This window comes from Elephantulus edwardii, unplaced genomic scaffold, assembly GCF_000299155.1.
Source record: "Elephantulus edwardii isolate Elephantulus edwardi_28Jun2011 unplaced genomic scaffold, EleEdw1.0 scaffold00207, whole genome shotgun sequence".
NCBI classification, from domain to species: Eukaryota; Metazoa; Chordata; class Mammalia; order Macroscelidea; family Macroscelididae; genus Elephantulus; species Elephantulus edwardii.
In genome coordinates, this window is record NW_006399957.1 from 1464877 (window position 1) to 1492162 (window position 27286).

Genomic DNA, 27286 nt, shown 5'->3' on the forward strand with positions numbered 1-27286 from the left:
CTGGGGGACATGAGTCCTGGGGGACATGAGTCTGGGGGACATGAGTCCTGGGGGTCATGAGCCCTGGGGTGCTGAGAGTCCTCCAAGGTCCTTTGAGAAGCTGGCAGAAGTGAGAGCCGGCCTTCAGTAGTTACACTGCTCACCCCAGGGCCCCTGATCGCCTTCCTCCTGAGAGTGATAACACTTCCTCAGCCTGCCTGCCTTCCGTCTGTCTGTGCGCTCTCCACACACAAGGGCAGCAGCATCCTTTGTCATGCATGCTGTGGACAGCCCCTCATCGTCCCACACGTGTGGCTCCCCCACCCCTAATGAGCTCATGGGGGAGCTTTTCCACCGCTGCAGGCAGAAGGTGGCTGAGGAGAATGCTGATTCATGATCTTCACCTCTATTATCCTGAGCTCAAGAGAAAGTGGCACCCAGAGGCCACCGTGACGAGCCCCTGGGTGCTCATGAAAGCTGACATTAGTGCTATGCCTCACCTCGTCCAAGAGGGACCTGTGGGGCAGGGCCTGGAGATAGCCATGGGCGAGGCCATCTCTCATTTGCTCCTGGTCCTGGTACACACGGGCATGTGGGCTGGGCACATGGCTGGGCACAGTGGCTGGCATACAGGTGGGCCCAGGGGCTGCGGCAGAGCAGATATAGATGGACTGGCACACAGGCGAGCACACACGGGTGCAGTGACTGCAAAGGGGGTGACATGAAGCCTGGCACACAGGCAGGAACAAAAACTGGAGTACAGGGGTGGATTCACAGACCGGCACATGAGTGGCACATGGGCAGGCACAGGGACTGGGGCACAGGGACTGCAGATGGACTCACACATGGGTGGGCAGGTGGGTGGGCACGTGGACTGGGGCACAGCGGCTACAGAGAGGTTTACTTGAGGGCTGGCACACAGGTGGGGGCACAACAGCTGCAGATACGCTGGCATGAGGGTTGGCACGTGAGTGGGCACATTGGGTGGGGCACAGTGGCTGCAGACAGCTTGGCATGAGGACTGGCACACAGATGAGTACATGGCTGGTTCACAGTGGCTGAAGATGGGCTGCTGGTTGCTGAGGGATGTTAACATGGCAGGTTGTACTAGTGCCAGACAGAGAGAACACATGGAGAATCTCCCTCCTGCCAGAAGTCACTCCCAGGTGCCACTCCATGACAAATGTCAGAAAGGGGTGTGTGTGCGTGTACATGGGTGTGTGCTCTTTTATCTGTGTGCTAATGAACATTCCCCTGGCATACTAAATTGGAACTAGAGTGTAGTTTCAAATGTTTTGAAATAATGTTCTTGAAAATGCTGGTGTGGAAGAGAGAAAACAATTCTATTAAAATATAGATGTTATGAGGATCCTGCACCTTTTTTACCCCCCTTTCCTCCAAAGGTTATAGATCAACAAATACTAATTTCCCAAAAGCACAAACCAAACTTTCGATTTCTATGCTATTTGGATTTGTTGAGTTTGCTTTTTAGAGTTTATTGAAAGTGTACTATGTGCTACCACTTGTCATAAGTACCACTTTGCCAACCATTTTATTTCTATTGAAATGATAGAAATGGCATGTTAACTTCACTTTTATGTATAGCTTAGCTGTTTTCTTTTGAATAAAATACATAGAATGGATTCTGGATTTGGGCATGGTCATAAAATTGAATGTTGTGGAATCAAGTATTACTATTGTATTGTACTAAGTATTACTAAATGAATGAGGTTGTTAACAGTTACAGCTTGCTCACCTCCATAATCAATACTCTTGGCATCAGTAGTCAGAAAATCAAAAGACGAATTACACTGGGAAAATCTGCTGTCAGGGACCTCTCTAGAGTCCTAAAAAACAACCATGTCAGTCTAGAGACTAAGGTGCTCCTATTCCAGGCCATAGTCTTTGCAATTACTTGCTATTCATCAGGGAGTTGGGCAATGACTAAGGATGACAGAAGATTCAATATCTTTGAGTTGTGGTGCTGGAGAAGAGTCTTGACCATACCATGGACCACCAAAAAAACAAATCACTCTGTCTTGGAGAGGGTGTAACCAAGTTTCTCCTTGGAGGCTAGGATTTTGAAGTTGTATCTCTCATATTTGGGCACGTGGCCAGGAGGGACCAGTCCTTGGATAAGGACACCATGCTCAAAAGGGTGGAGGGACAATGTAGGAGAGGAAGACCCTAAATGAGATGGATTGATATAGTAACTGGGGCAATAGGGGTTGGTGTGTTGGAATTAGTGAGATTGGCTCAGGACAGGGCCGGGTTCAGAGCTGCTGTTCATAGGACCACTATGGGTCTGAGGTGACTCGATGTCACATAACAACAAACAACGTTACTGAATTCAGTGTTGTAGGACTTAGTACTGTAGAACTGAGTCCAGCATTGAGTATTGCAAGATTGACTGTAATACGTAATAACTATATGTGTTCCTATGTTTTATGTACGTACACAAGGACAATATGGTCATCTGCATTTAAATAGAATTACGTTTTCAGACACAAGCAGTTGAAACACTTGGCAAATGACAGACTATACAGAAGCTTGCATTGCTGATTGCTGTTCTTCATGTAGAATTCTTCGCTCAGAAAAAATGCTATCTGATTACAAATTATGTACCTATTCTTACTTCTTTTGCCCAAGGCAGCAGTTAATTTTTGCCATAGGTCATTGAGGATAAAACCCCAAAGATCTGGGAGCTTCTTAATTGCATTGCATACAGCGAGCTGTCGCCACACAGCTCTAAGGAGTTATTGCACCTTGCAGATAATGCCTTCCCCTGCAAGCCAGGAAATAGATTCTTCCTCTGTTGCTATATTAATTAGACTTCAAGGATGTTAGAAAAATTATAGCTTAAGCTTCTCTTCAAAAAATTTAGGCAGCTTGATGGAAAAAAATCTTCCCAGAGCTTATAGAAAATAAATTAACCCCCAGGCTTTTGTTTTGTTTTGTTTTCTGAAAGAAAAAGGGGAAAAAAAATCCTATCTCCCCACCCTTGTCACATTACAACAATATATAAGTTCTGCTAGAATTCCAGGTTAAGTTTGTCAATTCTGATGTTGTAAAAATGGAATGAATTGGCAAGGCCTGGGGAAAGCTCAGGGAACGTTGGAAATCTCTGCAGCCAGCCATAGATCAAGCGTCCAGTGAGGGGGGGACAAGAAAGAGAGCAGAAAAGAAGGGCAAAAGGCAAAATGGTTTGTGTCCATTTAAGAAAAAATCAATAATAGCATAAAATTGATTTAGTGCTTGTCATAAAACATAAGTAAGTGCTGGAAAATAGAGAAAATTGAGTCTCAATTTAATCTGCACAAAAGCCACACTGTACTGATGAGGTGGTGGGGGAGGGCTGCATAAAATCCAAAGACAGATACTTAATTGTCATATCAAAGACTCTCTTCAGCTTGTAGGAGTTCAGGGAGGGCCATTAATCATGTGGGTAAGGGGCACTGAAATCAAATCTCAATTAAAATCTGTTCAATAATGTCTCTAATATGTTTTTCAAGCATTAATTTTTTCCCATCGATTCTACACCCCATAAATCAGATATGTTGCAGTGCATGTAATGGTTTATGGAGGAGAGGATTATGGTTTTACGGAGTTAATGCCGCAGAACCATTTAATTTACACAGGCTAAAGTTTTATGTCTGTTGTTCATTTCTATTATTTTCTTCAGCTAAAAATTATTTGAGCTATAAAAGTAAAACCCAAGTTCATTTTTTTTCTCCAAGTGTCTATCCATATATTTAGCAATCCGTTTTCAGATTCTATTTCCAAATCTTTCTAGTGAGAACATTCATTGGAGTATAGAAAGCAGAGTTCTGTGTGGGGGCAGAGGTCTTGCAGAAAGCTGGGTGCGTGTCTATAGGGAGACAAGATTTCTACACTTTAGTTTGAAGAGTTTCAAGGAGATTGAATAGAAATCACTAAAAATCTGAGTCTCTTTATCTTTGCTTCTGAACATTCTCAGTGTCATTCTCAGTGACACAGGTATATTATCTGCATAACACATTGGATCTACCTCCTCACCTGTTTCATTGACAGGGAATCCAATGTGTCTAGTGTCTACATTAGGAATAAGGTAGGATTGTGTCATCTGCATAATGCAGATTGTTGCTAGATCTTCCATCAATCCTGATGCCACATTTCTCCTCATAGAGCCCAGCCTCCCAGATGATCTGTTCTTCATACAGGTTGAAAAGGTATGGAGATAGGACACATCCCTGGCATACACCCTTCCCAATTTTGAACCATGATTGCTTCCTTGCTCTGTTCTGATGACTGCCTCTTGGTCCAAGTATGTTTCACATTAGCACTATCAAGTGTTCTGGGATTCCCATCCTTATAAGAGTGAGCCACAGTTTGTTATGATCCACACAGTCAAACGCCTTTGCATAATCAATGAAACACAGATAGACATTTTTCTGGTATTCCCTGCTTTCAGCTAAGATCCATCTAACTGCAGAGGGTCAAAGACTGCAACCTTCAGTATGGATTGAGGCTCAATGTCAAGAAGACAAAGATTCTCACCACTGGACCAATTGGCAGCACCAGGATGGATGGTGAAGAGATTGAGATTGTTAACAACTTTAGTCTGCTGGGCTCCACTGTCAACACTCTTGGCACCAGTAGCCAGGAAATAAAAAAAAAAGTATTGCAATGAGAAAGTCTGCTGCTAGGGACCTCTCCAGGGTACTGAAGAGCAATGGTGTCACTCTGGAGACTAAGGTGCATCGGATACAGGCTATGGTCTTTGCAATCACTTGTTATGCATCAGAGAGTTAGTTGGACAAAGACTAGGAAGGATAGAAGGAGAACTGATGCTTTTGAGCTGTGGTGCTGGAGAAGAGTATTGAATGTACCCTGGACTGCCAAGAAAACAAACAGATTCAGCCTGGAGAGGGTTAAACCAGGCTACTCCTTGGAGGCAAGGATTCTGGGGCTTCGTCTGACATACTTTGGACATGTTGTAAGGAGGGAGAGGTCCTTGGAGAGGGACATCATGCTTGGGAGGGTGGGGGGACAGCACAGGAGAGCAAGACCCTCGATGAAATATATTGGCTTAGTGACTGGGGTAATAGGGATGGGTGTGTTGGAGGCAGTGCGATTGGCACAGGATAGAGTAGAGTTTAGGGATGTTGTACATAGGGTCGCTATGAGTTGCAAGCAATTCAACAGCACATAACAACAACAACAACAACAGAAACAAAGACACAATCTTGGTTTTAATGTGTCTACATTCCTACTTTAGTCCTAGGCAGGTTTTTCCTTATCATCAAAGGATCCCCAGAGGATGTAGATTCTAAAAGATAGTGAAATGTTTTCCTTTCTTCTACCATTGGTATTATATTAAAACTTGATTCAAAGATGCAACTGACACATGAAAGAAGAAACACCAGGTTTCTGTGGTGTGACGTGAAGCAGGAACTTAGACTACTTGGCCCCAGTTCCCAAGTGGGAATGGACACTTCCTCCCCTCTGTCCGTTTGATGCCAGTCAGAGCAGAGTGGATGTGCCCACAGGGATACCTCATTCTAAATCACCACTTGGCAGTGCAAAGAAACCAGAACCAGGCTCCATGACTTTGTTTTAAAAGTTTTTACTAAAAGCAAAGAGAACTCAATACACTGGAAGCGAAGAGGACTCAAGCCTCAATGATGAAGATCAGAGACGCGAACCTTCAGGATGCATTCCATCTCAACATGAAGAGATCGAAGCTCCCTGTAACTGGACCAGTAAGCATGAATAAGGAACTTTCCAGAATTGTTAAATACTTCATTTTGTTTGGATCCACAATCAATGCCCTTGGAGGCAATAGTTAAGAAATCAAACAACATATTGAATTGGATCAATCTGCTCTATAAGGCTTCATTAAAATTAAAAAATGCTAAGATGTCAGCCTCCAAGATTAAGATGCACCTGACCCCAACCAAAGAATTTTCAATGATTTCATATGTATGTGAAAGCCGAACAAGGAGATCAAAGAAGAATTGGTACATTTGAAGGACAGTGTTGACAAAGAATGTTGACTATACGAGGGGCTCGTAGCACAAACTAACATCTTGTAATTATAGCCAACTGCTCCTTGGAAGTGAACATGGGAAGACTTTGTTTCAGTTACTTTGGACTTACCATTAGGGGAGATCAGTCCCTAGAGAACAACAGCATGCTTGTCAATTACAGAGTCATTCAAAAGGAGCAAGGCCGTCGGTGGAAAGGGCTGACACAGTGGCGAGTGGCTGCAAAAATCGGCCCAAACATGGCGACGATTATGAGGCTGACCTAAGATTGGGCGGGGCCTGTTCTGCTGGACATGGGGTTGCTGTGAGGCAGAACTGAATGAGCAGCACCTCACAGCAAAGCTCTTACAACAATGTCTGTCATAATAGAATGTCCAGGAGACATTCAAAATCCATTTTAAACTGTCCACAGTTTTCGAGTTCCTAGAGGCCGTGGCACTAGGGACATCATTGCTGATGCCAATGGATCCTGGCCGAAAGTAAGGAATACCAGGAGAATGTCTATTTGTGCTTCACTGATTGTGCAAAGGCATTTGACTGTGTGAATCATAACAGGCTGTAGCTGACATTGAGAGGAATGGGAGTCCCAGAGCACTCAACTGTGCTCATATGAAACCTATACCTGGACCAGGAGGCTGTTGTATGAACAGAACAGGGGGACACTGCATGGTTTAAAACTAAGAAGGGGATGCATCAGGGTTGTATTCTCTCTATATACCTATTTAATCTAATCTGTATTCTGAGCAAATTACTTCAGAAGCTCAACTTTATGAGGAGAAATTTGGCATCAGGATTGGAGGGCATCTGAACGATGACCTGTGTTATGCAGATGGCACAACATTGCTTGCTGAAAGTGACTGTTGCAGAAGATCAAGGGACGCAGCCTGCAGTGCAGAATGCATCTCAATATCAAGAAAACAAAGATTCTTTTCACTTGACTAATAGGCAAAATCCTGATGGATGGAGAGGAGATTGAAACTGTTAACAACTTCATCTGACTTGGATCCTTACAATTAACACCTTTAGACAGCAGCCAGGAAATAAGGAGACATCACACTGGGAGAATCTGCAGTTCGGGGCCTCTCCAAATTATTGAGGAGTAATGATGTCAGTTTGAGGACTAAGGTGCATCTGATTCAGGCCATAGTCTTTCTGATCACTTGCTATACATCTGAAATCTGTAAAATAATTAAGGATGACAGAACAATTGATGTATTTGAACTTTGGTGTTGGAGAAGAGCACCGAACATCCCATGGACAGGCAAGGGAATAAAAAATATGTCTTGGAGATGGTGCAGATGGAGTGCTCTTTGGAGGCAAGAATTATGAGGCTTCTCACATATGATGTGGTGACTGCTGCAGTGGGATCTTTTGTTTATAATACCACTACGAGTTGTACTCACTCCATGACTTTAACCCATGGCCCTCAGGCCTATTTTGAATTGTTTTTGATCAAACATTCTTCTAAGTGGTTGGTATGTCCACTTGCTGTACGCTGTGATGGCTGAACACTGTGACACTGATGTGTCAAATGTGATAATGGTTACCCATGGTGGACAATGCTTGGTGGAGTTCCTTGATTAAAATAAGGTTGGAAGCAGAAGTGGCATCCAATTCTGAAATAGCTTGGCTCTGGAAAGTCTATGAACCTGGAGAAAGAATGAAAGTTATACAAGTGTTCAGGTCTTTCGTTCATAGGGTCGCTATGAGTCACCTATGACTTGATGACACTTAACAACAATAACGACAACGTGAGTCGTACTGGACTCAACAGCACCTAACAATAACAGCAGCAGCAGCAACAACAACAAGCAGCCTTTCATTTAACTCTACATTGATTGAAAATATAAGCTGTATTCCCATAAATGAGGCTACATATACACCAACAGTTTTTTCCTATGTAATTCTTCCTTCCTTAAATCAGCATACAATCTGATGCTCATGGGGTCCAGCCATACCCCTGTCAAGGTCCCGAGCCAGACTGGTGCAGCTGAAGACCTAGTGATAGAGGACAACCATTCCACTACCTACATCCACTGCTTGAACTTCCAAAGGCTCTTCATACATGGAGCTCTTCTCAACATCCTTGAGGACAACCATTCCACTACCTACGTCCGCTGCTTGGACTTCCAAAGGCTCTTCATACATGGAGCTCTTCTCAACATCCTTACTGCCTAAACTTCTGCATTTAGTGTATGATGATCTCCACAATTAAAGAGCCAGCTTTTAAAAGCATAACACAACTTTGTGTAAACTTTAGTTGTCTAGAAAAATTACAACATAGAACAGTGCCATATTCTCTTCATTCAGTTTTCCACATGATCACCATCTTACGTTAGAATACGACATCTATTACAATGAATGACTTCCATCTGATGTACTGTGATAGCTAAAAAAACTCATATTTACTGTTATCTAGTTGATTACAGCTACTTGAATATTGGAGAAGTTGGACTCTATGAAGAAGAATGTGGAATCAAGATTGGAGGATGACTCATAAATAATCTGTGTTACGCACATGATACAACCTTGCTTGCTGAAAGTGAGGAAGACTTGAAACAGTGAAGAAGATGAAACACTAAAGTTTTCAATATGGATTGAATTGTAGTGTCAAGAAAACAAAAGCTCTTATCACTGGACCAATAGGTAACATCATGATAGATGGGGAAAAGATTGAAGTTGTTAATGATTTCATCTTACTTGGATCCACAATCAATGTCCTTGATATTGAGACAGGAGATCAGGAGACACATTGCACTGGGAAAGTATGCAGTCAGGGACCTCTCCAAATTATTGAGGAGCATTGATGTCAGTTTAAGGATAAAGGTGCGCTTGATTCAGACCATGGTTATTCACTTGTCATGCATTTGAGAGCAGGACAATGAATGGATAAGGAGGACAGAATAAGAATTGATGCCGTCAAGTTGTGGTGTTGGAGAAGAGCACTGAATATACTATGGAATGGCAAAAGACAAACAAATATGTCTTGGAGAAAGTTCAGCCAGAGCTCCTTTGCTAAGAGAGATTATTTCTTGGCGGAGATCAGGTGTAGGAAAGGTGAAGGGTCAGCCTGAGAGGAAGACCGTTCATCAGATGGACTGACACAGTTGACTGCAGCAATGAGCTCTGATATGTCAGAGAGTGAGGACAGCACAGGGCAGGCCAGTTCAGACCTGTTGTTCATAGAGTCACTATGGATTGTACTCAACTCGACAGAGCAGCTGTAGATCCCAACCTTCCATAACCCTAAAGGGCAGGGCAGAAATGTCCCGCGGGGGTTTAAGCCAATAAGAGGAAGGATGCAGTATCTGTGCAGTGGCTCGGTGTTCCAGTTGGAGATAACAGCTTTTGTGGGTAGAGATGGCTACATATAGAAATATTTATAGGTGCCAGACCAGCAGACTTTGGTAAAGCCTTTGCCAATAGCCACTTTTATTGGGCCTAGTTACTGAATGGGAGAATGAAGCAAGTGTGAGACTCAACATCCCTCCCTAACCTCTTGTTCATTGAAAGAAACCATATATTTCCAAGAGGTCTGGTGGAATAATGGACTTTAACTAAACAGGAACACACTGGGAGACATGTGTCGTGAAGGTGAGAAGTGATCGAGGCCTCATAACTTATGCCACTTTGTGTGGGTGCCCTGAGACCCAGGTGAACTTTATTTCCAGCCAGATGGCTTCATCGGCTAGAACTGATATCCATTCTATTCAGGGTCTGGCCAGCTCCTGTCCCTACGGCAGGCACTTTTCTTTGTATCCTGCTAGGCCTCTATGGGTCTTTGCTTTAGACAACTGGTGCTCTGTTCTGTTGACACTGTAAGTACACAGACACCTTTACACTGGGTAATCCATTCCTGGGCAGGACTACATCCTCACCCAGTAGTTTGCTGTGAGCCTACGCAGAGTCATCCAATCCTGGCTCATAAGCCAGGTCTGCAGAGCAGAGCTAGAAGACCATGGCCATCCCTGATATTCATTCATAAACGAAATCACAGTAGAACTGCTTGATGTGTGTGTAACTCACAATTATGGCTTATGGCTCCCCAAGCCACCACTCTAAATTAGTGTAGTTAAGCACTGATTGATGGAGGCTTAAAAGAAAGCATTACCCAATGAACTCCCACTGTAGCCTTGCCTTACCCCAGAAAGACAGCGGTTTTCATACCCTGCATTCACTTGGGACTTTGCCAGAAATATCTGTGGGTCTATCCATCCTTTTTCTTCATGCCATGATATAATGATGCCTGTTGCAAGGGCACTTTTAGCCAAAAAATCCCGGTATCTTAGAGAAGCTGGAGGGGTCTTTGTTTTCTTTTCATTTCTTCTCCTTTCTTTCTCTTTTGAGTCTTTTCAGCCTAGAATGTTGAAATCTGAATTAGATGCAGGCTGCTTCTTTCATATCTTCTCTGTGACAAAGCAAGTCTGAAAGGAACATATTTGAAAGCTCAAACTGCTCTAGTTTTCTTGCAAAATGACATGGGTCCCCTGAGTGGAACCATAAATCACAGTGTGGGTGAACTCCTCCTCTCTCATTCAAACAGCTGATTCTGAGTCCTTCATGTCACTGCCCTGATACCTAGAGAAGGCTTTTGTGTCTCATTAACATCACAGAGCAATGAATTAGTTCAAGGAAGAGTGAGTGCCAGGTTGTTGTTGTTGTTATGTGCCATCGAGTCGCTTGAGACTCATAGTGACCCTATGTACATCCCTAAACTCTGCTCTGTCCTGTGCCAATCGCACTGTCTCCTATACACCCATGCTGATTACCCCAGTCACTGAATCACTACACCTCATAGAGGGCCTTCCCCTCCTGCGCTGTCCCTCCACCCTCCCAAGCATGATGTCCTTCTCCAAGGATCGGTCTCTCCTCACAACATGTCCAAAGTATGTTAGAGGGAGCCTCCTGGTTTAACTCTTTCCAGGATGAATGTTTGTTTTCCTAGCAGTCCATGGTACCCTCAGTACTCTTCTCTGGCACCACAGCTCAAAGGCATCAGTTCTCCTTCTATCCTCCTTGGTCATTGTCCAACTCTCTGATGCATAACAAGTTAAAGCAAAGACCATGGCCTGTATCAGTTGCACCTTAGTCTCCAGAGTGACACCGTTGTTCTTCAGCACTTTGGAGAGGTCCCTAATAGCAGACTTTCCCATGGCAATGTGCCTTTTAATTTCCTGGCTACTGGTGCCAAGAGTGTTGACTATGGAGTCAAGTAGGTAGGGCTAATTCAGGCCCAACATTTTAATAAGCACTGAAGCAGATGTTGCTGTGCAAAGTGAGTAATAATCCCCAGTAGCTTTGTGTGTTGACCTTGTTGGAACAGTCGTGCGATTTTCTGTGGTTCTGGCTCGATGGGTCTTAAATCAGCTGGTATGAAATTTTAGTAGCTCACCGGAGTGCCAAGGCCAGCCTCCAGTGCACAGACCTCCATGGCTGAGCATTGCTGTGAGGTATTCCTTCCTGTTCCCTCATTCACACCCTGAGGTGCTTGGGGAAGAAATTGCCATTACACATTACACAGCTCGGATCTGTTTTGTAATTTCCCTCAAAAAACAAATATGAAAATAAGCCAGTAAGTAAGCAAACCAAGCCATTATCCTTTCATTCTTAGAGATTTCTGATAATTTTAGATGGTGGTGATGGGTTGGTTTTGGTCTCATAGGTGTGACTACTTTCTAGTTACTGTCTACAAATGGGTAGCACAGTTAAGACATAAGGCAATTAGAATGTGGATTATTGTGTCTTATATTCAGATTTAAGCTTTGTAACAAAAAAATCCTCAAAACTATACAAACATAAAAAACCTCCTAAAATGCAGAAACATAACCCAAACAATATAATAACGATCTACCTACCTGGAAAGAGAATGACAAAAAGGACTGACAGCTCCCCATTAATTGACAGTCAAATATCTGAATTCAGGTCATTTATACACATACTGTTTATCTATTATTAGTCTAAGGAGTCCTAGTGGTGTAGCACTTCATGTGTTTGAGCTGAGGTTCAAGTCTACCAGCTGCTCCTGGAGAAAAAGATGGACAATCTCTTGCCATAAACACAGACCTCTAGAAACCTTATAGGGGTCATTGTGAGGGGAACCCACTCTAGGGCAGTCAGGTGTGTTATTTCCTTCTATGACTCTGACCTAAACATCACAGCAGCTCTGTCTCCAAGCACAGCTCTGCTGAGGTTCCCTTTAGGTCAGTGAGAATCAGGGAACAGAGAATGGAATTCCCAGTCATCTTGTTGTGTTCAATGAAAGTTCAAGGGATTGCATATATAAAGGAAGTGGAAATAGTTACCCCAAGGGGGGAAAAATGTAAAAAGACATCCCAGCTGCCAGTTTCACATTAAGCCAAGAGGTTCCTGATGATAACTGTGCTCAAGAGCAGCGACTTGTCCCTCTCAGCTGAGGCTTGACTGATTAGATTGATCCAGGGATGTGCTTCTTCACATAACAATTAGCCTGTTGCATCCTGTACATCCCCCCATGATGTTCTCCTGGACACTACAGTCTGCCATCTTCTTCCAGCTCAGGTAGACTATCACCTACAGAAAATGTGGTTGTAGGCACAGTCCAACCCAGAGTGATGCTGCAGGGTGCCGTAGGGCTGCCCCGTAGGGTGTTCCAGGATGTAAATCTCCAGGAGAGTAGTCTTCCTCATTTCCTTGCACAGAGCAGCTGGAGAATTTGAACTGCCAACCTTGAGGTTAGAAGCTGAATGATTTAATCACTTGGACAGTGTTCAAATTATATTGGCATTGTGTGTCGCAAATGCATTGTGTACAAAGTGTGATATCCATCATGCAGACATAAGTAAACTGAAAGGGAATAAAAGAGTGAAGTTAACATTTAAAAGTTCTGATGTCAACTGTCCAAGAATGTTCTATGACAGATACTGTGTTTCAAGGGTTCCCCCTCCCACTTTTTAAATTGGTTTGCGTTCAATGATTCATACACATTGTGCTTCATTCATGTACATTGTGTTTTATACAATCTTTCATTTGCATTATGTTTCATACACTCATTCATATACATTGTATTATATAGAATGAATACCTTTGAGTTATGTTGGAGAAGCTGTCCTGAATATCCCATGGACTGCTGAAAGAATAAACAGATATATCCTAGAGAAAGTGCTGCCAGAGTGTTCCTTGGAGAGAAAGGTGGCAAAGCTTCATCTTTTATACTTAGAACACGTATCTAGGCAAAGCTATTCCTTGGAAATTAGCATAATGCTTGGAAAGATGGAGAGGAAGACCCCCAATGAAATGGATTGACATGATGACTGCAACAATAGACTCTAGTGTGTCAGAGATGACAAGAATGGCACAAGATAGAGCAGGGTTCAGGCCAGGTGTTCTTAGAACTGTTATGACTCATACTAGTCACATTGGCACCTTACAACAACAACAACAACGGTGCCAACTGTCCAAGAGTGCTATATGACAGACAATTGCTAATGGGCATATAGCTCACACATTGATCGAAACATGATAAAGTCAGAATCATGGTTTTTCACAGATTGCAGAAGAAAATATATCTGCCTTCTAGAAGACAGACTGGGAATAAACTTTAGGTAATACCATCTCAGACGAGAGTCTTATAACAAAAGTTTACAGAATATTCCTGGGCCTCCATAAGAAAAAGACTGATAACCCAATTACAAAATGGCCAAAAGACATGGAAAGAATTTTCACAGAGGAAGATATTCGAATGGCAAACAGACACATGAAGAAATGCTCCAAATCACTGGCAATAAGAGAGATTAAAATCAAAACCACAAAGAGATATCATCTCATTCCAGTAACAGTGGCAAAGTTTAACAGGGCAGCAAGTAATGAAAGTTGGAGGGGAGGTGGAGATATTGAGCTTCTTAATGTGTGAAATGTGGTTCATTGCACAGATCTAATCAATCTGATTCCTGGGGCAGACCATCAGGTAAATTCTCTACACTCTGTGACAGGAAATTTAGAAGACAGTTACCTGGTCAACTGCCTGGAAAAGATCCTTTTTTGTTCCCTCCCAAGAAAGGTGATCAACAGAATGTAGAAATTATCAAACAATATCATCAATATCACATGCAAGCAAAATATTACTGGACATTCTTCAAAAATGGCTAGAACATCAAGAACTGCCAGAAGATCAAGTTGGGTTTAGAAAGGGCCATGGCACCAGCGATATCACTGCTGATTCCAGATGGATCCTGGCTGAAAGCAGAGAATATAAGAATATCTATTTATGTTTCAATGACTATGCAAACTCATTTGACTGTGTGGAGCATAACAAACTATGGCTAACATTGAGAAGAATGAGATGCCCAGACCATTCAACTTTTTTAATGTAAAACCTATACCTAGACCAAGATGCTATAGTCTGAACAGAACAAGGGAACACTGCATGGTTTACAATCAAGAAAGGAAAGTGTCAGGGCTGTATCCTCTCCCCGTACCATTTCAATCTGTATGTTGAACAAGTCATTTAAGAAGTAGAACTTAATGAAGAAGAATGTGGTATTAGTATCAGAGGAAGACTCATTAATAATCTTCGTTATGTAAGTGGCACAATTTGCTTATTGAAAGTGCAGAGGACTTGAAGTATTTGTTACAGAAAATCAAAGACCACAGCCTGCAATAGAGATTATATCTCAACATCAAGAAAATATTCTCATTACTGGGCCGATGGGCAATACATGATGTTGCTGTTGTTCTTGTGTGTTATCAAGTTGCTTGTGACTCTTAGCAACCCTATGTACAACAGCCCTGAAGCCTGCTCCATCCTGTGCCAACTTTATTATCTCAGACGTATCTGCCCTCATTACCCCAGTCACTGTATCAATCCATCTCACTGATGGTCTCCCTCTCTTTCTCCGTCCCTCTAACCTTCCAAGCATGATGTCCCTCTCCAAGGACCAATCCTTCCTTGTAACTTGCCCATAGTATGTCAGATAAAGCCTCAGAAACCTTGCCTCCAAGGAGCAGGCTGGCTTCACCCTCTCTAGGACAAATCTGTTTGTTCTCCTGGCAGTCCATGGTATATTCAACATTCTTCTCCAGCACCACAGCTCAACGACATCAATTCTCTATCATCCCTAGTCCTTGTCCAGCTCTCTGATGCATATCTAGCAAGCAATGGAGAAGACTATGGCCTAGATCAGGCACACTTTAGTCTCCAGACAGCCAGTGTTCCCAACGAAATTCATCTCTTAATTTCCTGGCTGCTGGTACCAAGAGTGTTGATTATGGAGCCAAGCAAACTAAAGCTGTTTATAATCTCAATCATGATAGATGAAGAAAATATTTAAGTTATCAATTATTTTACCTTGCTTGAATCCACAACCACCACTGGTATCAAGAAATCAAAAGACATACTACACTGGGAAATTCTACTGTCTGGGACCTCTCCAAGTGCTGAAGAGCAATGATGTCAGCCTAAAGACTAAGGTGTGCTTGATTCAAGCTATTGTCTTTTCAGTCAATTTGCATCTGAGGGTTAGACATTGATTAAGAATGACAGAAAAAAAAAATTGATGGTTTTGAGTTATGCCATTGGAGAAGAGTGATAGGTTCTATGTTCAACTTTTTGAGGAAACACCAAACTATTGTCCAGAGTGGTTGTGCCATTTTCCAATCCCACCAACAGTTCATGAGAGTTCCCACCTCTCCACATCTTCTCCAACATTTATTACTTGCTGCCCTACCAAACTTTGCCACTGCTACTGGGGTGAGATGATACCTCATTGTGGATTTGATTTGCATCTCTCTTATTACCAGTGAATTTTGAGCATTTCTTCAAATACTGTATAAGACCATTATTATAAAAAATAGAAGGATAACGAGTAAAACATGTACAGGAACTCAAAGTGGGGTTAGGGGGAGAGGAGAGGTGAGGATAGGTAGGGATGAAACCACAGGGCTGCACAGTTTGGTGGGTGGAAGGGGGGAAGCAAATGAGAAGGATCCTGGTGAAAAGATAAGGATGTGCAAGACCTAAAGGTGATTGATCTTATAAAATACAGTGCATCAGAATGATTGTATAAAACACAATTTGAATAATAGTGTGAAACATAATGTATATAAACTTTCTAAGCAAACCAATTAAAAATTAATATAAATAAAAAGTAAATATATTATAAAAACCTGCCCAAAACTTTGGAGAGGTTCTTAACAACCAATTTCCCCCAGAATAACTCATTTTTAAACATTTCTTGTCTGTGGTTACCATGGATATTGTGGATCCAAATAAAATTAAATCGTTGACAACTTAAAAAACAAAACGAATAACCTCAAACTAATTGCTGTGGAGCCAGAAGCGACTCATAGCTGGTGCTCAGCAGGTGTTAGGAGACTGTAAGTCAGGAGAGGATTTTTTCTTTTTCTCTCACTGAACTGTTGATGGAGTCCAGCCTCCAGGGAGGTGCGACACACCTCCCCACAGAAGACATGATTGGAAGTCTAGATGCTATTCAGAATCAAGTGGATTAAAATGAAAGTCACATTTAAACCTTGTTGTCTGGTCTCTAAAGAATGTTCTGGGAGCTCTGGTGGCCTGCCGGTATGAAGCTGTGCTGTAATCTCAAAGCCACATGGTTTGAATCTACTACCTGCTCCACAGGAGAAAGCTGATTTACTGCCTCTGGAAAACACTGGAGAGTCAGCTAGGATCAGTTCTGACTCAATGGAACACAACAACAGGAATATTCCGGGTGCAGTTCTTCTAATGTCGTTCTTGGGCAGTCCATGTCATAGTCAACACTTGTTGCTATGCAACTCAAAGCCAATGATTTTTCTTCAGTCTTCCTTAGTTGTCCAACGTTCATGTGAATTGAAAGCAATTGAAAATATCACGGCTTGAATCAGGAACACCTTAGTCTTCAAACTGACACTCTCACTCCTTATCACTTTAAAGAGATCCTCAGTGATTCTTATTATTACCTAATCATTGGAGTTTTGGGGTTTTTTGGTTATCTGTTGTCACTTTCCTGTGTGTGGCAAAGCCTAACCTTTATGATGCTATGTAACCAACTTAAAGGCAGTTATGTTAATTAGCTCAAATGTGATCTAGAGAATTAGGTTGCATCTTGAGTCAATCTCTTTTTCTTTTATCCCTTTTTTTAAAAAAGTAAACTTGTGATATATGTGAATGTTTACAAGGTAAATTGTCTTTTCATTAAACTATTCATATACATTTTACTTTAAAAATATTAATTATAATACTTACAATCTAATCACACTTTCCCTACTTCCTTCCAGTAATTCTCATTTCCATCAGTTCTTCCACATAATCTTTTCTGAGGTATAAAGTATATTTAAAAAGTGACAAAAGGTACTGAAAGCTATTACTGCCAAAGAAGAAGAGCTAGAAGACTAGGTTCTTTGGATCCAGGGTCTTTCTGCTGAGAAGCTCCTGGGCCCAGGAAACCGTTAACGACAAGGACCTTCATCCAGAATTGGCAGACCAGAGAGGCTTCTCTTTGAGTTAATTTTTTTTTTAAATTTAGATCCCTGGCATCTTAAACTGTGAGAAAATAGCATTCTATTTATTAAAGTCATTTGCTTGAAGTATTATTAGTACTAGACTACTAGCTACAAGATACCATTCTAAAAAAGTGAAGTCATTTGATTATCTCAAATTTATTTACATGAAAAATGTGATAAATGTTAATGCCCATTCATGTTGGTAATTCTACACAAGCTAGGAAGTGAATATAACTTTCTTAACTTGACAGTAGCATCTACAAATGCTACAGCTAACATGACATACAATTATGCTTTCTCCCTAAGACTGAGAACAAGACAAGGATGAACATTCTTACTACTTCCATTAAGTATTAGTCTACTTGTAATAACAAAGACAATAGTCAAGGAAAAGAAACAAAACTAATGCATTGTGTAAAGGCAGAGAAAACGATCTTTATTTACAGATGGCATCAGAATCATGTAGAAAACCATAGAGAGGTGGCCAAAATATTAAACATGAGTTTGGAAAAATTCTGAAAAAGAGGGCAACACAGAAATATAAGTTGCATTTATAAATAATTGCCATAAACAGAAAGGGGTTAAATTTTAAAAATCCTGTTAACAATAGCATCAGTCAAATGAAATAGTGAAAGATAAATTGATAACAATATGTGTAAAACCTTTGGGTACAGCAGATGTTTGCATTTTCTCTGATGAGATTGGCGTACTCTGTGATACAAGTGGTGGCAGGTTGGGCTCTGGACATACAGGATGGTTTTGCACCACTGATGCATGGCAGATGAGAAGTTCTCTGCATAAAGGCTGAGGACTGTGTGCTCTGGAAGCAGAGATGTGTACTCTGCATTGTTAAATTCTCCATCACGTCATTTTCATCAGTTATCCCCGAGTCTTCAGTACAAGCTCACCGAATGCTAACTGTAACCTAGCGTTATCTGAGCTATCAAGTGTTGGGGAGAAGGCAGCAGTGTAGAATGGCATGACTAAGAGGAGAGCAGTGTTCACTTCCTGACGCAGAGTGGGATGGCCGCTGAAATTGTACACAAAGCAGAGCCCAGGTGTACCCAACGAAGAGACTCCTACACTTCAGAGGAGGCACCATGCTGCTGTGGCCAGAAGGCAGCAGGGGAACTGGGGCTGAATTTCTGTGTAAATGTCAGCAGTGTCTCCGTACGATATGGTTGCAGTATTGTGGTGAACTTGGCTAGCTTCTGGTCATATGGATGCTGGCTAGGATGCAAAGAAATGCAGTACTTAAAATAGAAAGTAGTCACAGAATGGCAACAAGTGCAGACGTCTGAGACATGGATGAGAATGGGAAGAAACCCACCTTTCTAGGAAAGCTGGCCTTAAGTCTGGACAAAATAGCGGTAGGTAGATGGTCATGAGGTCATGGATAACTTGAACACTTAGCTAAGGGTTACAAACCACATCTGCAAGGAAGAGAAACAGTCCATAGAAAACAAGGTTTAGAGGTATCAGGCTCTAATTCCAGATTCCCTGTCAAGACTGAGAGACCAACTTGGAAACCATTGATATTTCCAGTGGAAATGTTCTAGAAAGATGTTCAATTGTTTCTAAGCTTGTCTCTATCAATTTCATACGGGAGTTCAGCTGTGGATGCATGCTGCACAGTATATTCTTGAAGAACCCCAAACAGTCTCTGCTGTGGAATATGTATCACATCACAGATTCCTCATTCAAGTTCAAACTCCAGCCAGGAGTGAAATGAATCCTTGTAGGTTGGAATGCCATTTATTTCACCTTCGACCCGATAAGTGACCAGACTGTTAATTTAACTCGTAGAATTCCAGTTATAAAAAGAATAAGCTGAAATTTAGATTTCACTTCAATCTAGCATTTTACTTAAAAGCAAAACAAAAGTTCTTAAAACACTTGGCACAGATAGCATAGACACATCCGACATTGTGGTAAACACAATGAGAAAAAGTGCCATGGAGAGTAGCACTTCTCCTGCTCTGACACTGACATTTATGTGAGCACTTGAATCCACTTTTGCTCAGTATCCACCTTCTTCTATGACAGCTTGACATTCTTCCAAAAATTTATATTTATAAGTCATGTGTGATGGCAAAAATAAAGAATTCTGATTCAGCTGGAAAACTATTTGTGGGTATGATATTGAGAATATTCCATTAGAGCAATTCACACTTAAATTATTATTTTCTGTAAGATTTAGTGTTCTAAAAAGATTTTGTTTTAAGTGTGGAGTGCCTGATTCTGCATTCTTCAGTAAGGCGATAACTTTTCATTAACTTCATTTTTCATTTTTATTCTTTCTCAGAGTGTTGTGGAACACAGCATATAATTTTGAATGTCATGTAATAAAACTCTAAAATTATCTGTTCTTATTTTCATTTGACAGTAATATCTGATATGTTAAGTTAAGCAGATATACAAATGTAGGTCTGTGTCATTTTGCCCTGGGTGATAATAAGAACTGTCATTTTTACATTCCTTCTTGAATTCATTTGGTGAATAACTAGTGATTTAAAAAAAATTATGTGTGTGTCTGTGTATTTGAGACAGTGACAGAGATACTGAAGATAGAGAAAAATATATAGAGAAAAAATGACTTTCAATTAAAACAAAATTGAAGTATTTCATATTTTTGTCCCATTAAAATGGTTTTGATTTTGCAAAAGCAATCAAATATCATGTTCAGCTTAAAACAATAAATTGACTTCTTTTTTTAAAAAAAGTAATGTGGACTTTTGACTGTGTGGATCACAACAAGCTGTGGCTGACTCTGAGAAGAATGGGAATCCCAGAACATTTCATTGTGCTAATGGAAAACCTATACTTGGACCAAGAGGCAGTCATCAGAACAGAGCAGGGAGACAATGGATGGTTCAAAATCAAGAAAAAGGGGTCTGTCAGGGATGTATTTTGTCTCCATACCTTTTCAATCTGTTTGCAGAACAGATCATGTGGCATCAGGATTGGTGGAAGAATCATCAACAACCTGTGTTATGCAGATGACACAACCCTGCTCACTGAAACTGAGGAGGAGCTGAAACACTTGCTACAGAAGGTCAAGGACTGCAGCCTCCAATATGGACTGAAGCTCGATATCAAGAAAACAAAGATTCTCACCACTGGGCCAATTGGCAGCATCAGTATGAATGGTGAAGGGATTGAGATAGTTAACGGTTTTAGCTTACTTGGTTCCACAGTCAGCACTCTTGATAACAGGAGGCAGGAAATCAGGAGATGGATTGCATTGGGAAAGTCGGCTGTGAGGGACCTCTCAAGAGTACTGGAGAGCAACGATGTCAGGCTGGAGACTAAGGTGCACCCAATCTGGGCTATAGCCTTCGTAATTATGTGCTATGCGTCAGAGAGTTGGACAGTGAATAGGGATGATAGAAGGAGAATTGATGCCTTTGAGCTGTGGTAGTGGAGACGAGTGTTGAATATACCACAGACTGCTAGGAGAACAAACAGGTTTGTCCTGGGGAAGGTGAAGCCGGAATGTTCCCTGGAGTCAAGGATTCTGAAGCTTCGTCTGACATACTTTGGGCATGTTGCAAGGAGGGACTGGTCCTTGGAGAGGGACATCATGTTTGGCAGAGTGGAGGGGCGGTGAAGGAGAGGAAGACCCTCGATGAGATGGATTGATTCTGTGACTGGAGCGGTGGGAATAAGTGCATTTGAGATGGCTAGGTTGGCACGGAATAGAACGGAGTTTAGAGCTCTTATAAATAGGGTCGCTATGAGTCACGAGCCACTCAATGGCACATACAACAACAACAGCAACAACAATGTGGACTTACAGACTTTTTTTAAATTTTAAAATTTTCTTATTTTACTAATCTTCTCCCATGATTTAGGAAACAAAAACGTTAAGAACTCATAAGGAGAAAAAAGCATCCTGCCATTTGTCACAATAAAAATCAAAGTCAGTGTGATGGCTGTGAAGTCAAACACTTCAGCTACAGAGCACCTGGGGAGGCTGTGCAGCCTGCGGAGGAGATTGCCCGTTTCTAGCCCATTAAAATCCCTGCCGGATTTGGGTTGTCAGAAAGGCGCTACCTGTGAATTTTCTGAGGCAATGAATAACATGGAAGACATTGCTCATCCTTCTCCCTCAGGGCGCTTGGTGGATTCGAACCGTAGTCCTTTGGGATTATAGCACAGTTTCTTACCATTAGACCACCAGAACTCTGTAACTGTTAGTTGATTCATAAATTTTATACATTGTGGATTCTTTTCTTTTTGTCCCAATATGTTAATATTTAGCTAATTAGTTCTGATTCATCCCTGCCCTATATTTTCCTCCCAATGTAACCTTCCCTTTGCAACATTAATGTGGTGAACTTTTGTACTTACTGTCTTATTTACTCTAGACCTGGCTTAACTGTCTACTTTGTAAGGTGAGGGTTTTAGGATGTCCATCCTTTCCTTTCTTATCCTCCTCTCCTCTTCTGCTTCCTTTCATTGTTTACTTTTACTTTTAAGCCATTGGGGTTGATAACATGTTTTTACTTTTTTCTCTGTAAAAACACTTAAATTTTCTGAAAGTTGACAACCATTGAACAGCTTTTTTTCTATTATGAATATGGAAATGTTCTCATTAGAATCAGATAGAATCTTGGGATTAATTTATTTTTCCACTCTTCTGGTTTTCCTGGGGCTGCAGTCAGCAATGATGACTCTTACAGCTGCCCAGGTTACGTATTGCACAATACAGTGGTGTTAGAAGTCCTTGAGTGGTAGGGACAGTTGAGTGCTTGTGATGAATAGAATTGTGTCCCCAAAATATGTTGTAATAGGAACCTCTGCAGCTGTCATTCCAGTCCCATTTGGTGATGGATTGTCTTTGCTATAGTAATGAGGCAGGGTTAGTGTAGGGTGTGTTCTAAGTAGATATCTTTTGATATATGTGTGTTTTTAAAAAACAAGGCCAAAAAGCCTGAAATTATGGAAGAGATGTGCCAAGCTATGTGAAGATTGCCCAAAAGCAGAAGCTCAGGAAAGACAAGAACCTTCCTCCTGAATGACAGAGAGAGACACTTTCCACAAGAGCTGTTCCCAAATTCAGACCCCTCATCTCCAGAAATGTGACCAAATACATTTCTGCTTGTTGAAGTTAATGTTTCAGCTGGTTAAACGTATGGTGTCTCTGTTGTAGAAGCTGCAAACACTGAAAGTACACCGTTGATTGCTGGAAGGCTGGTGTGTTGAATCACCCAAAGGTACCCAAAGTGAGTGACATACTCAGTGAGCTACTTCTGAAAAATCCATCACTGAAACCCCTGTCACGCACAACACTTTTTCTGACACACATGGGGGTCGCTTGGTCCTGGGCTTGTTTGACCCTCAGCTTCTCCTCTCTGGTGCCCCCAAATTCTGCTCTACGTTTAGTTGGGTTCTCCAGGTGCCATATTTGATTAGCTTTGCTAATCAGTGATCCCAAATTTTCATCTTTCTTTGTCAATTACACTGTTTTACAGAATAATCTTGTGTGCATAGTTAATTGTCTTTCTGAGAATTAGCCTTACATCTGACTGATAGTTTGGTAAGGTATGAAAGTCTAGGTTAAAATGCAATTTCTTGTAGCATTTAAAACAAACAAACAAAAATTGTCTGATGAATTAGCTGTTGATAAGGAATCTGAGAACTCTATGTCCGATTTATTCCTTTGTACCTTAGAGTTTTTCCTCATTGGGAGTTTAAGGAGCTGTCCTAGTTATACTCAAAATCTAAAATATCGTATCCATTTGCACCTTTTTCATTTGTTGGATCATGCATGTAGCAATCATATCAGGAGGTAGGTGCACGCGTGGGAAGATTGAGGAAGTACTCCCATATTCCACAGTCTCCTCTGATTCTTCTTTCTTCCATACTGACTAATAACCCCCTGCTCATCATGAGATCCAGTAGGCAGAAGGATTTACATGGAATTAGATGCATGATCTTGGTGTCCATCAACTGGGCAGCTTTACTTCAATGTGGTGAAACTCAGAGCACCAGGTGTGAGGTGTTTGTCCTGGGCTCTATATAGTGTTAGTGCTGTTCCAAGGAGGCTATTCAAGTGCTTTCAAGAATCTCCACTTACTCCCAATGAGTCAATACCTGATTACAAAGTGGGTGTGACAACCTCAGATGTCCTAGCCTAATCTCTGTGCCTACCTACATATAGGTTAGACCAAAAGTAAACAGGCGTTCCATAAATTTATAGATGCAGAGACAGGGAAATAGGCCGGGATTATCTAGTGGGTCTCTTGGATCATCCCAGTGTGAGCATATGGCCACTCAGCATTCAGGAGGATGCATCAGGGTTGAGAAAAGCAGGGAAAAGAAGCAAGTGCTGTTTCTAGGTATGAGAAAGACTGAGCCAATGTTTCCTGGTTTGAAGGTGGAGAAGGTCACACCCAGGAACACTGATGAGTCATTCACACCAGTTGAGCAAGAGAACAGAACCTCCAGCCATACAAACACAAAACTAAGATAGATGTGCAGCACCAGTGCCCACATCCAGCCAACTGCCCTTTACTTCCATGACAGGCCCCTCCCCAAGCTCAGAGCAGCATGACCTGTTCCCCATGCCCCAGCTTCTCTATCCCAACAGCTTGTGGTCCATTCTGGCCCCCGCCATGCTTTATGAGCCACAAGTTAAGAGAACTTCCATAATTTTAAGCATTTAAACATAACTAAAGACTGAGATTACATGCTTTGCTTTAATGATATGAAAGCCCAGTTTCCATGTCTATCAGTGAGATTCATTGAACCTGTCAGAGCCTGCTTATCTGCTGTATTGGTCTACAAGGCTGGGCCAGGTCCTCATAAATTATTCTTCTGGCTCCACGCAGGGCAGGGGCAGCAAGGTCTCAAGGTGGACTGTCCATGTGCAGTGTCTCTATCCCAGTTTCTGGCAAAGCCAGGTGTTTTCTCTCATGTTTAGGAGAGAGATTAGATTTTAATTTCCTGGTTGCTAGTACCAAGAGTGTTGATTTTGTAGCCAAGCAAATTGAAGCTGTCAGCAGTCTCGATCTCTTCACCATATATCATGATGCTGCCAATCGGCCCAGTGGTGAGAACCTTTGATCTTGATGTTGAGCTTCAGTCCACATTGAAGGCTGCAGTCCTTGACCTGCTGCAGCAAGCAGAAGCCTTCTCAGTTACAGCAAGCAGAGTTGTGTCACCTGCACAATGCAGATTGCTTAGGTATAGGAATACTTTAATTTCCGATTTCTCTCTCTCATTAGATCTAATACTGTTTTGGTTCATGTATCCTACTTTTTAGCATTGTATTGGTTTGGAAAATCCCACCAATTCATACCACCCTGGTTTTAATCTAGATTCTTAGTTTTCCCTTCTAAAGTTCATGAAAATGAGCCTAAAGCAGAGGATAGCTTAAACCGATTGGGTTGTGCTCTGCTAAGGCAAAGTCAGCCAGCAGAGGGATCACAGATCAGCCAAAATGGATTTCCAAAACTGCAGTGAAAGCATCCCTCAGCTTATAACCCGAAGGAGTAAATGGCACACAGGGAACCGTCAGTGGCAAGGAGGAAACTAGATTTTTCACGCAGAGAAGTCGATATCTGATATAGGATATGATCATTTATGTATAATAGTTTCTTTGATTTTACTGGAAAATGTCAAATTTCGATTCTGATGTGTTTCTGGTGATTCTCTATCTATACCTTCTGAACACATCCTTCTTTTGCTATACTCAATTCCCACTACATACTTAGCACTTAATAACTGCTCACTAAGATGGAAGAAATTGAGGTTGTTGATAATGTCAGATTGCTGGTTCCCACAACCAAAACTCTTGGTACCAGCAGTCAGGAAATCAAAAGATGAATTGCACTAAAGTTTGCTGTCAAGGACCTCTCTAGAGAATTGAAGAGCAATGATGTCAGTCTGGAGACCAAGGTGTGCCTGATCCAGGCTATGGTCTTCACAGTTATTTGCTATGCATTCAAGGTCTGGACAATAAGGATGATAGAAGAAGGACTGATGTCTTTGAGTTGTGGTGCTGCAGAAAATGTCGAACATACTGTAGATTGCCAGGAGAACAAACAGGCTTGTTGTCTGGAGACGGTTAGATCAGGCTGCTCCCCGGGGGCAAGGATCTTGATGCTCCATCTCACACTTTGGGCGGAGGCTAGGAGGAACCAGTCCTTGGAGAGGAACATCATGCTTGAAAGGGTAGAGGGACAGTGAGAGAGAGAAAGACCCAGGATGCGATGGACTGACTCGGTGACCAGGGCAATAGAATTGAGTCTGCTGGAGATGATGAGACTGGCTTAAGATAGGGCCCGTTTCAGCGCCTGTGTGCTTAGGGTTGTTAAGAGTCATGGGCAATTCGATGGCACAACAAGTACCAATTTAATTTACAAATTCATTTTCACTGTTGCAGAGATAAGCATTGGAGCCTATAATGGATCTTAAAATCCCTGAAAATCTCAGATGCCTTCCTGGTAATAGAGGAAGCTTCCTTCAATATGGCAGCCTCCATCAATACTTTGGGTGATCCCCACCCCCTTTATTAAATTCAGATTTATTTATAAAGTTTGAATACATTTTTTTCCACAAAAGATCCTTCTTATTTCCTTCACCCTACCTACCCATTAAATTGTACAACCTTATGACTAACACCCTATCCCCCAAATCCACAGCCCGTCTATTTCCATCCTCCCAATGCCCTGCCTGGGATCCTCACACTCATTCTACAATAATGGTTTTATAGAGCATTTATCCTTATGGGTCTGAGTTAGTTCACTTAGCATAATGCTCTCCAGTCCTTCCCAAGTTAGGTATTCATTTACAAAATGACTGCTCCTGCGTGCTGCGTAGTATTCCATTGTATGAATGTACCACAACTTCTCAATCCACGTTTCCATGTTCTTTCAATGGTGAATAAGCTGCTATTTGGGCATATAGCCAGAAGAAACCAGTCTTTGGAAAAGGATGATGTGCTTGGAAGTGTCGAGAGACAATGCAAGAGAGGATGCTACTGGACGTGATGGATGGACACCATAACTGTAGGAATGAGGGTAGATGTGTCAGAGACAGTGAGACTGGCTCACGATAGGGCAGAGTTCAGAGCTGTTGTGCTTAGAGTTGCTATGAGTCGTAGTAGACTTGGTAGCACATAATAACAACAACAAACGATGTGGTTGGTAGTGCTGGTGAACTTCATCTTCTTTGCGCTGTAGTTTGTTTGCATTTAAAAAGATGCTATTTCATTGACGATCAGGTAGTTCAACAGTTGATGACCAATCTCTGGTAATGTTGTTTTTTCAACAGCAGATGATATTAGTGGAGATGACTGGAGCAATTGTACAGAACAAGCGTCTATGCTTTTATGGGGCTTCATTTTATTGAACCTTGCAGATTCTGCATTTGCATGAATTGAAGGTTTTGTATAAACTTTGCAAAGAACAAGTTTACCAGTGACATTTCCCCACCAGTTTGTGCTCATTCCATGTCTCTATGTCATATTGTGGTAATTCTCACAAGATTTCAAACGCTATGATATTGCACACTTAACAGATAACAGAATGAGGACATAGAACTTTTCTATGAACCGAGATGTCAAATATGTTTGTGATTTGCTTTTTTCAACATTGCTTTATTGTAGTGTCCTGGCCCTGGACCTACAATGTCTTATCTCTGAGGGATGTGTGTGTGTGTGTGTGTGTGTGTGTGTGTGTGTGTGTGAGACTCTGCTTTGGAATTTGGTGATGGCTGGTGTTATAGCCTCAGATTTGACACCCTGATGATGTTTCTCACTGTGGAAATACACAGTTCTTTTTTTTTTTTTTTTT